The following is a 12,856-nucleotide window of genomic DNA, read 5'->3' as shown; positions in this document are numbered from 1 at the left end:
TTAGTTGGCTGTGTACCACAGACCTTCAAGGTGGCTGTAATTAAACCGCTACTTAAAAAGCCATCACTGACCCAGCTGTCTTAGCTAATTATATGCCAATCTGAATTTTCATTTTCTCTCAAAGATCCTTGAAAGAGTAGTTGTAAAACAGCTAACTGATCATCTGCAGAGGAACGGTTTATTTGAAGAGTTTCAGTCAGGTTTCAGAATTCATCACAGTACAGAAACAGCATTAGTGAAGGTTACAAATGATCTTCTTAGAGCCTCTGACAGTGGACTCATCTCTGTACTTGTCCTGTTGGACCTCAGTGCAGCTTTGATACTGTTGACCATAACATTTTATTACAGAGATTAGAGCTTGCTATCGGTATTAAAGGTACTGCACTGCAGTGGTTTGAATCATATTTATCTCATAGACTCCAATTTGTTCATGTAAATGGGGAGTCTTCTTCACACACTAAGGTTAATTATGGAGTTCCACAGGGTTCTGTGCTAGGACCAATTTTATTTACATTATACATGCTTCCCTTAGGCAGTATTATTAGAAAGCATTGCATAAATTTTCATTGTTATGCAGATGATACTCAGCTTTACCTATCAATGAAGCCAGATGACACACATCAATTAGTTAAACTGCAGGAATGTCTTAAAGACATTAAGGCCTGGATGACCTCTAATTTCCTGCTTCTAAATTCAGATAAAACTGAAATTCTTGTACTCAGCCCCACAAATCTTACAAACATGGTGTCAAACCAGATACTTACTCTGGATGGCATTACTTTGGCCTCCAGTAACACTGTGAGAAATCTTGGAGTCATTTTTGACCAGGATATGTCCTTCAATGCACATATTAAACAAATATGTAGGACCGCTTTTTTGCATTTGCGCAATATTTCTAAAATCAGAAACATCCTTTCTCAGAGTGATGCTGAAAAGTTAATTCATGCATTGATTACTTCTAGGCTGGACTATTGTAATTCATTATTATCAGGCTGTCCTAAAAGCTCCCTGAAAAGCCTTCAGCTGTTCCAAAATGCTGCAGCTAGAGTACTGACAGGGACTAGAAAGAGAGAGCATATTTCGCCCATATTGGCTTCTCTTCATTGGCTCTCTGTTAAATCCAGAATTGAATTTAAAATCCTTCTCCTCACCTACAAGGTCTTGAATAATCAGGCACCATCTTATCTCAAAGACCTCATAGTCCCATATCACCCCAACAAAGCACTTCACTCTCAGACTGCTGGCTTACTTGTGGTTCCTCGGAAACTTAAGAGTAGAATGGGAGGCAGAGCCTTCAGCTTTCAGGCCCCTCTTCTGTGGAACCAGCTTCCAGCTTGGATTCGGGAGACAGACACCCTCTCTATTTTTAAGATTAGGCTTAAAACTTTCCTTTATGATAAAGCTTATAGTTAGGGCTGGATCAGGTGATCCTGAACCACCCCTTAGTTATGCTGCTATAGGCCTAGGCTGCTGGGGGGGGGGTTCCATAATGCACTGTTTCTTTTCACCTTATTTACTTTGTTTATACTCCACTCTGCATTTAATCATTAATTATTATTAATCTCTGGCTCTCTTGTCTTTTGTCCTGTGACTGCCCCTCCCTGAGCCTGGTTCTGTAGGAGGTTTCTTCTGTCATTGAGTTTAACACCTCTTGTCATGGTGAAGAGAGGACTCAGAATGCAGACGGTAAGTCACACTTCCAAAAGCTTTATTTACAGTGCATATGTTAACTGAAATTTGTCGGCAGCGGGTGGAGGGCAGGACTCCCCTAGGATGCTCCACCATAAAACAGAATACCTCTCCTGAACTGATCCTTAACCACACTCCTCTTCTGCTCATACACTCTCTGGCTCGCACTCCAGCTTTCCAGTCTCTAGGGAGAAAAAGGAAACAGCGGCTCAATTGACATTTAGTGGGCAGAGACTGCTGCTGCCAAGATAGCCGTATCTCAACTGACTAGGGGTAAGTAACAATCTGGCATCAAGTGTAGGACCTTCTCCACTTAAATAGGCCGGATGATGATCAAATCGCCAGCAGCTGTGGAACCGGTCAGGTCACAGGCAACTGCGGATGAGAGGAGGTCCGCCTTTAAAACACAAGGATTGGTTAATAGAAAAGCCAGAATAACAGGTCCAGAGAAAGCAAGGCAGCTGGATCCATGACACCTCTGGCTTATTTAAAGAAAAAACTTGATTATGGCGATACACTGTATATGCATGCTACCTTTTCAGTTCTAAAGAGTCTTGATTCAGTGTACTATACATCTCTATGTTTTATTTCAAATGCAAAGTCTCTGACTCACAACTGCATTCTCTATGATTTGGTGGATTGGCCATCACTGGCCATTCAAAGAAAACTGCTCTGATGTATTTACCTCTATAAAGGCATTTAAGGTGAACTTTCAGTTTACCTCTGCACTCTCCTCTGTCCCAGTACTGATAGGTACTACCTACGCTCCTCTAAATGTTAGCTTTTTGATTTACCTAGAGTGCTGGGGGAAACAGCATTCTCTTGATATGCACTTTAGACAGAAAAGTTTACAGAAAGACCTAAATTTGCACATGCCCATCTACAAGTGAAATTAAATGAAATTAAAAGCATAATAAGGAATGCAGTGAAAGAGACTTTTGGATGTTTCTCATGAGACCCCACTTAATGTTTTTATATTATACATTTGTTGTGAGTTTTGTGTTGTATTTGAAGTATTTTTGAGTTTATATGGCTTCTATCCTTTGTGTTGCAAGTGTGTAATCTCTTAAAAAAGAGACTGTGATCTCAATGGGACTTCCTAGTAAAATATCTAACCAGTAATAAAAACAGTAATAATCAGTGTGTTGCAATAGTCCAGTCAACAACCAGAACTCAACTTGAATTGAAAGAGGGTATACTTTCTTATTCACAACTGAAAATAGCAAATTTATCATTTATTTGTGAAATAGCAATGCAATTAATTTGCAAAATGAAGTGCATCTGCAGTATGATATTTATCTACAGATGTGTGGAGTAGTTGCTAATTGGTATGGATGAGGCCTGAATCGGTTGTTCAGATCAGTAATGTAAATCCTTCCTGGCAGACAAAGTGATTGTATTCAGTGAAGATTTCACTGCCTAGGTCAAAGGTCACTATCAAAATAAATAATTACTGAGAGACGATAAAAAGAAAACCAGAAAAGTTGAAAACCAGCCTAAAAAGCACTTCACAGCGATCACCACTGTACTGTGGCAACATGTCCAGGTAGAAATAGAGACAAGACTAAGTGCTCATCACTGCTTTTGCTGATGGCCAGACTCTGGCTGCCTTGCTTTAACATAGCTCTGGGTTTTTCATTACTAGTGTTGTGTTAGCATGCTGTCTTTACATACGTTTTCAAAGACTGCAAGTCAGCAGTTGTTTTCTCAGTGCAGTTTGCACTTTGCTATCATACTTTTGTCCTTCGCTAGCAAGGAGGAGCTCACCAGTCTGACCCTTTCCTGCTGCATCAGTTACAGGATGTTACACTGTGCACAGGTTTTGTTCATTTATCATTCAGTGTGGAGAAACTCCAAAAATATTGCCAACATTTTTCTCTGTTCTACTCACAGCTCCATCCAGCACCTTCAGTGCAGAGTGATGCTTCACCTTATTTTATAGTAGTGTTATTGATTACCATTGTGTTTGTCAGTGGTGCGTAAAATTAACACTGTGTTATAGGGGCATGGATTTCTGTCGGCCCTTGACAAGATAACCCTTTATTGGATGACTGCTCCTAATTTGTTTTTGTTTATTCAGAAGTATAAAGTAACATTCAGCAAGCCCCAATAATAAACCTATTACTGCAAATCCTAGCTGAACCATTGACAACCACTAATCTTTGCTGCCCCTAATTACACCAGGATTCTCAGTCTTAATTAACCAATCTTTACAGCATTTTACCTGCTTAATGCTGCACTCAACAAACTGCAAGCATTTGCTGAAAGAGTTTCCAGTTTTCCATTTATCAGTTTTAAGAAAAGCAAATGTCTTTTTTTAAAAAAATGTTTTTACTGTTTTTCTTTACTGGGTTGCACTACGATAAGAAAGTAACTCTTGGTTTGTTACATTTATTTGAACTGCATTAATTTAAAACCTCACAAATACTGACTGCGGAGTATTATGTGTACATTGATGAGAAAAAATGTAAATTGTGTCCAACACAATTTGCAAAACAAATATGTGTGCATAGTGCAGAACAGTGTATTTTGTAGAATAATCAGAAAAAGAAAGGTTACATTAAAAGCATGATTTTATTTCTGAATACAAGTCAAACGTCAAATCCAAAAATTCCCTCATACCTCCTTTTTAAATACATTTTTAACCCCTGAGCACCACAATCCAGTGTTCCATAATGCACTAGGTTCAGTCATTCAACCAGAAGTAAGATACATTTAAAGCTTTATGTACAGTCAATAATGCAACTATTGTCTAAAAACTACAAGCACAGCACAGCATAGGGAAAATACAACACGTTATTTAGTTATACTTTTTCTGCATGCAGAGCTGTCACTTTTTCTTTGCTTGTCTGCTCTGCGCTTCATGACCTAAAAATCAAGTGAGTGTGAAAGAGAGTGAAAATCCCTTTGGTAAGAGAAAAAAATGTTGCAGCCACACAGTTATGTGAGGTGTTCTATAATGGGCATCATTCAGTACTACGGTCTACAGGAAGCTAAGAAAGAGACAGCGCAACAGATCTGATCCAGGAACACCTAGGCCACGAAAGTAAAAAATATACAGTTCCAGATCCAGATCCCAGATAAGAACTTTTTTACTACACACAACAATCCCATAGAGCATTTCAGTGGCTGAGATTTGTTAAATTACAACAAACAAACAAACAAACAAACCAAAAACAGACAGGTGGTAGTTAATCTTAGCATTTTTTTAAAGGTAGAAAACTGTAACTGCAAGTAGTTAAAATCATTTCTGGTTGACAAAGGTAAGAAAAAATTACATTAAATGTTTGAATCTTTTTTTTTGATGTGATGTGACTCATTATTGTTTACACTTTATAGAAAAAAATTTCTATAAAATATCTAAATTTAGGTTATTTTTTGCAAAGTCACACTGTAATTCAACCCTATCACAGTTCTTTTTTAATTTATTTATGTTTATAAGAAGTTTATGATTATATTCTTATGTATATTAAAAATGATCACATTTTTGGGCACCTGGGTGGCTTAGTGGTGAAGCCGGCGACCACATACACGCGCCGCGTTGCGGCACGGGTTCGCATCCCGGCCCGTTGCCAATTTGCCTGCGTGTCTTCCCCCGTATCTTTCCCCCATTTCCTGTCACTCTCCACTGTAGACAAAAGCTGCTATGGCCAAAAATGCAAAAAAAAAAAAAAAATGATCACATTTTGTGATTAAATTAAAAAAAGAAAATATGCCAAACACTATGAAATAATTTGAACATTTTCACTTGAAGTGTCAATTTTGATAACATTTCCATCAAATAATATTTCCAAATTTAATACACACAATTTAACACATACTGATATTGTATTTTGGTTTATTTAATATAAAAATGCAAAAAAAAAAAAAAAAAAGAAAAAAAAAAGAAAGAAAAAAGAAGCACATAACTGGGTTTAATTTATAACAGGGTTGAAAAACATGATGAGACTGAATGGATGAAACTTTTGACGGCAATATTTGATTGCTTTCCAAATGGGTCTACATTTCTTCTGGCCCTGTACTCCCTTTGTGTAGAATCTGAAAGTATATACAACTCAGTCACTGTCATGGTTTGTGGAGGCAGACTGTGTGGAGTGTGGAGGTAGTCAGGACCCAAGTGCATGACACAGAGGCAGGCAGACAGGGCGAAACAAAAAGCGAGCCTTTTATTGAAGCTGATACAAGGCGTGAACATAAGCTACAGGAACAAGGGAAACCATAACAATGGAAAACCTAAACTGGGAAAACAAGCAAGGAAACACTGGAGGTAGGAAACAGAAACAGGAATGTAGGTGGGACATAAACAGGAACGTACGCAGAGACTATGACAAGAGACAGAGGGAGACTGAGACAATAAACACACAAGGTAACGGGAAACAGGAGGGGAACGTGGGTGAAACAAATCACAATAGACCAGACAAGGGAAACCCCCAACCCTCCAAACACAAGAGACAAGAGACCAACAAAATAAAACAGGAAACAACTGAACATGGAGACGGGAACTCAGACTTGACACCATACAGTAAGACAGACACACTGAGGAACACTGACACAAGAATAACAACACAGGAGACAAGAAAAAAGAGGGAGGAAACATCTGTACTAGGGAAGACACACAGAAAAAGAACTCAGCTCTCAAGTCACTGGAAGTGAGGAACAAAACTAAATATACTCAAAGAGAAAACATTTGATGCAAATATAAACTTAAATAAACCAAGAGATCACAAACTAAACTTAACCTCAAAAATCCAACAACTCAATAACACAGACCCAGGACCATGACAATTACATGCTTAGTTTTCAAGGCCTCTTTATATAATTATACTATTAGTCAATTAATAAAATGAATGACCATTCATTTGAGGGTGATTATGGTAATATGGTTAATATGCTAAAGTAGATCATTGTCATTGGTATTGACTTATTACAAAATTCACTGTTTTCAGGTTTTCAACACTACTGTATTGAAATCTCATAGATAAAGTGTTACAAAAAAGCCCAGTATGCATAAAAAATAAATACGAGAGAGAAGCTAACAATTTCCTGTGCCATGTTGTTCAGAAGACTTTGATTAAGAAGGGGGGGGGGGGGGGGGGGGGTGTTTCTGCAGTGAAGGAAACACAAGGACAAAGGTAAATGTTTTAATTTATCTAAAAGTCCACAGGTATTTTTCAGAAAAAAAGTATAATGCATGAAAAGGGGAAATCTTAATTCAGTATAAACTAAATGTTCAGCAATATTTCATGCTGTGTACTCAAAAAGAATCATTACTCTGCCCTGGAGGGGCGAATGGGGTATTGTTCTTGGTATGTTTGTTTGTTTTTTCTTAACAGTATTACAGAAAAAGTACCAGTCCAATTCATACCAAGTTTGCATGAAAGTTGGCTAGTGACCTCTAGATCACCTGATTAAATTTCTGCCATAACTCAATCAAGGTTAGAGGTCAGGGGGTCAAGTTTTTCAAAAAATCTTGTGAATGCGATAACTCGAGAATGCGAGATAGGATGTTCAAATTCACACCATAGATGCATCTACTAAAAAATCTTGGATGAGTTTGAATCTCTGCAACCTTGACTTCAAGATAAAGGTATAGAGACAAATTACACTAAATTGCCAAAAGTATTCATTCACCCTTCTAGATCACTGAATTCAGGTGTTCAGTCACTTCCACATGTGTAATAAAACCAAGCACCTAAGCATGCAGACTGCTTCTACAAACATTTGTAAAAGATTGGGTCATTCTCAAAACCTCAGTGAATTCCAGTGTGGTAATGATGGGGGGTTCAGCTCTTTTGGTCACTTAGAAGAGGCAGCTCTTACAGCTCCCAAATGGCTCTTCATTTGGTAACATTAAGCGCCTTCTATTTTAGTGCAATTTAGCAATTATGTATGGTTTTGTCATGTAACCACTGTGGCAGGCAGGCAGAGGACCCCAATGCAGGACTTGAAGGTGAGAGCTGAATTTAAATTTAGGCTTTATTAGCAGTTGTAAAAATGGAAGGCAGGGCTGGTCAGGAGCCAGCGGCACAAACTACAGACTCACTAAAACTTAAATGGTAAATGGATTAGTTCTTATATAGGGCTTTTCAACTCTGTTGGAGCACTCAAAGCGCTTATACAACACGTTTATGTTTACCCCATTCACACAGGCGCTTCCATGATTAACTAAGTGCTGTTATTATCTATACAAAGCGCCTTGAGGCGACAGTTTGTTGTGATTTGGCGCTATATAAATAAAATTGAATTGAATAAATTGAATTGAATCTAACATTCACACACATTCACACTCCAACACTTGTGTCAGAAAGCAACTTGGGGTTAAGTATCTTGCTCAAGGATACATTGGCACGCAGCCTGAAGTAGCCATGAATCGAACCGCTGACCTTCCGATCAGTAGATGACCTGCTCTACCTGCTCTCCTGAGCTACAGCCAACTTGACTTGAACTTGGCATGAACAAAAGTATTAGCATGAATCAGGAACTAAAGGCACACAGCAGTGAAACTAATGACGAATGGTAAATGGTAAATGGACTAGTTCTTATATAGTGCTTTTCTACTCAATCAGAGCACTCAAAGCGCTTATACAACTTGAACAACAAGCAGAGGGAAAACTCAGGGCTTAAATACAAAAGGGATAAGGGGAGTGAAGACAGCTGGGAACACAGGTGAACAAAATGACACTAATGGGGTAAGGGAAGCAAAACTGAACATAACACACAGAGAACAGAAGACCATCAAAATAAAACAGGAAGCAAATAAATAGGAATACGGAAATGCAGACTTGACACAGGAGGCAGGCACACTGAGGGACTCAAAACCTAAATAAAACATGCACAAGACTTGGGCAACTAAACTATGAAAGCATGAAGAGTCAAATAAACTAAAACTAAGAACAAAAACCCATAACAAGGCAAAACTAGAAGATGTACCAAGAAGGAATCTCTTAAGGAAAACAAAACTCAAATTTGCAGCACCACAATAAACAGTCAAGGCTCAAAACGCTGGGTCAACAGACCAAGGATCATGACAGGTTTGTGTAAGTAAGTAAGTTTGTAAGCAATTTTTTAAGTCAGCATTTTCAAAAAAAACATTGTTTTTTTTTTTATAAATATTCTTCATTAAAAAAAATAGACAGTTACTACTGTTTAACATTTTAATAAAAACTTTAAATGAACAAATAAACACAGAACCACAGAAACCACAGCAAACAAGTCAATGAAATAAAGGCCATTTTATGATTGGCTGCATGGGGTGCCCATCAAAATAAAGTCCTGCCCCTGCATGCTTAGCAGAGCTGAGCACGAGCAGCTGAAAATCTAACTCTTCCCCGATGGGAGTTGGCTCTTGTTGTTCACTACAAAGAATCAGCTCTGAGAGCCAGTTCATTCACAAATGACACATCACTATAGTGTGGTACTGTGATAGGATGCCACCTGTGCAAAAAGTCCAGTCGTGAAATTTCCTTGCTACTAAATATTCCACAGTCAACTGTTAGTAGTATTATAACAAAGTGGAAGTGATTGGGAATGATAGCAACTCGGCGGTAGGCCACGTAAAATGACAGAGCAGGGCCAACAGATGGTGAAGCACATAGTGGCGCATAGAGATCGCCAGCTTTCTCCAGAATCAGTCACTACAGGCCTCCAAACTTCCTGTGGTCTTCAGATTAACTCAAGAACAGTGCATAGAGAACTTCATGGAATTGGTTTCCATGGCTGAGTAGCTGCATCCGAGCCTTACATCTCCAAGCACAATGCAAAGTATCAACGGTATAAAGCACGGCACCACTGGACTCTAGAGCAGTGTTCTCTTGAGTGACGAATTATAATTTCTCCTGATGGACAAGTCTGGGTTTGGCGGTCGCCAGGAGAACAGTACTTGTCTGACTGCATTGTGCCAAGTGTAAAATTTGGTGGAGGGTGGATTTTGGTGTAGGGCTGTTATTCAGGAGTTGGGCTCAGCCCCTTAGTTCCATTGAAAGGAACTCTGAATGCTTCAGCATACCAAGACATTTTGGACAATTTCATGCTCCCAACTTTATGGAAACAATTTGGGGATGGCCCTTTCCTGTTCCAACATGACTGTGCACCAGTGCACAAAGCAGGTCCATAAAGACACAGATGAGCAAGTTTGGTGTGAAAGAACTTGACTACCCTGCACAGAGTCCTGACCTCATCACTTTTGGATTGAATTAGAATGGAGACTGTGAGCCAGGCCATCTCGTCCAACATCAGTGTCTGACCTCACAAATGCGCTTCTGGAAGAATGGTCAAAAATTCCCATGAACACACTCCTAAACTTTGTGAAAAGCCTTCGTCAAAGAGTTGAAGCTGTTACAGCTGCAAAGGGTGGGCCGACATCATATTAAACCCTATGGATTAAGAATGGGATACCACTCAAATTAATATGTGTGTGAAAGCAGATGAGCGAATACTTTTGCCAATATAGTGTACCTCTACAATCAAAGCTTTCTTCCACTAACTGATGACTTTTCTTTTGTTCTTTTGCATTTTTTTTAATTGTCAGAAGCATTTTTTGTACAAACAAATCATTTCTTGCTGCACTGCTACCAGACAATGTAACACATTCTAAAAATTGCTTACTTCCCAGTGCTGATGTATTTTAACCAACTGGAACCTCTGAGTGACTAAAATATGCAGGCTCCTGAGCCAGAAGTGTGACACATCCTCTGACGGTTGTTGAAGAGAATTCATCATGAATGGTAACTGAGTGATTTAATCAGAGAGCAGATGACACTTTTTTTAATGAAAAGTTGCTGTGGAGCAGTGAAGTGAGAGAAGAAGTTTGAGTACTTATATCATCATTTTTCTTTTAACGACCTCTTTTGTGCTTCTCAACAAAACACAGGGCTCTACTAAATATTTTTATGGCCTTTTAGGTTGATGTCACAAATTTCACAATGTCCCAGATTGTTATGGCTGACTTTTTGTTACCATCATTCAAAAAAACCTATGCAAGTAATTTTCTTGCCTCTGACTGAAAATATTGTCAATGGCTGCCAAACTATTTTAAAGGAAAATGTCAAGAATTTTGTAACAATTATGTTCATGATTGAAACAAGTAGTTGGTTAAAGTCAGAGTTAGCAAAAGTTGGTAAATCCGATTGTAAATTTTGTCACTTGTCATCTAGTTCTTTTCTATTTGTCAGTAGCGCTTCACCTTTAATTTACCTAAGAACTGAGAAAATGAACTTTTACTTCCAGAGCTGAAATAACTTAAGAGAGTTGCAAAGTGAGAGAAGTGTGTATATATTTCTCAGGTGGACAACATTAAAGCTAACTCTGAGGAGAATTAAAATAACACTATAAACATCATCATGGCTGAAACAATGCTCCATATTTTACAGGTTAGGGAAATCTACCCAGCTTCTTAATATTGACCTGATACCATTCTTTAGTGTTCTAGGATCTTGCCAGTAATTTGGAACAAGGTATTGAATTAATGGATTTTCAGAATAACTATGACTACATACGAATTTTCAGGCAGTTCATTAGGAACCATATGACAGTATAATCTCATCTCAATCAGACACTAGTATTTCAACTGCATCCTACAGTCTATCAATGAACCAGCATCTCTGCTAAAAACATACCACATATTTATAACTCAAAATGTTTTGACTTAAATTTCATTTATGATGGGAAAGCTTCAACCCTGACTGTTACACTGACACCCCCATCATCAGGCCCTACTGATAGCAAGAGCAAGGCTTTCTTCTTTATGTTCACTTTTTGATGCAAATTGGATTATTTCTGACAAGTGTCCTACTGTGTAATGTAAAAAGCACTTTGAACTTGCTGGTTTATTATTTAGTATAATCTATTGTCTCTTTTTCAAAATGAAAAGCATTTTGCATTACAAAATACATAGCTATGAAACATCTTGGCATGTGGACATGATTTTTGGCACATTCTACAACAAATGAGGTAGATGTGTGTCAAGAAATATTCCCTTCTTTTGTATAATTATATATAAAAAAAAATCATATAAAAAAAAAGTCCAGTGATCCATTGAAGTAAACATTGAATTCAAGTGGATGTACTGTCAAAATAAAGGACAATTATGAGGTATACAGTAAAAGTTGCCTGAGTCGAAATCGCAGAAATCGGATGAATATCTGGTCCCATTGTAATACATTTCCAATTAAATGTGATCGCATAAGTCGGATGACTTTAGGACTAAAGCCCTCTTCAGCTCCTGCCACGCCCATTTCCATGCAGCGGCTCGTTCATGTACTACATACGCTAACAAAGCCTGGAGATTGCTTGAGTGTCTACACAGTCATGTCATATCTGGATTGGCTGCACTGGATGAATCAGTTCATTTCACCGGAGACAATCATGGCAAGCGCAGGAGGCAAGTGTAAGCTAAAACTCACACTTGCGAGCAGAAATACAAGATTATAAAATTAGTGCAAGCAAATCCAGGGATGAAGCAGAAAGATGTTGCTGTGAAATTCAATATTAGATCCCAAACTGATATTTTGAAGAATTTTGAAGAATCTGATTTTATCCGACTTACACATAAAAATAATTTTTTACAAGCGGGATGAAATTTCATGGGCCATTTGAATCCGACTTAGGCGATGTTTACTGTATTTTGTATTTATACTTTACTATGACTATATACAAGTGGTGTGGTGAGGTATTGTCAACAAGCATTCAACAAGACTCTTACAGACTTTTCAACAAAAAAGGCAGAGCAATGGATACAGGATCAAATATAACACATAAATAAAATGTGCAGTTACATGCTTTAACAGATGCATTAAAAACTCATTTAACTTCAAACTGGTTTTCATTTCACTTCACAATGAAGAAAACATCTTTAAGAAAGAAAGAACGAATGAAAGATTCTCTGATATTAGACACAATAACATTGCAAAAGAAACCCAGATCTATTGACTAAATAAACCCAATGTGTGACTCATGACTGCTTTATGCAGACTGAAGGTCTTATGTATGCTCTACTTTAGCCTCCCTTTTGCTGTTCACTTGCTGCTTACAAGCTGGACTGCTGCTCTTTCTTGTCACAATTATTTCTCTAAGAAATTAAAGCCATTTGAGGACTTTCCAGATTCAGTTTTGCTCAAAGCTCAGTCAGCCATTTTTGCCTAACAGCATCACAACATTTGTGCTTTGGTCT

Source organism: Archocentrus centrarchus, unplaced genomic scaffold, assembly GCF_007364275.1.
Source record: "Archocentrus centrarchus isolate MPI-CPG fArcCen1 unplaced genomic scaffold, fArcCen1 scaffold_63_ctg1, whole genome shotgun sequence".
In the NCBI taxonomy this organism is placed as follows: domain Eukaryota; kingdom Metazoa; phylum Chordata; class Actinopteri; order Cichliformes; family Cichlidae; genus Archocentrus; species Archocentrus centrarchus.
This window is presented reverse-complemented; position numbering follows the sequence as displayed.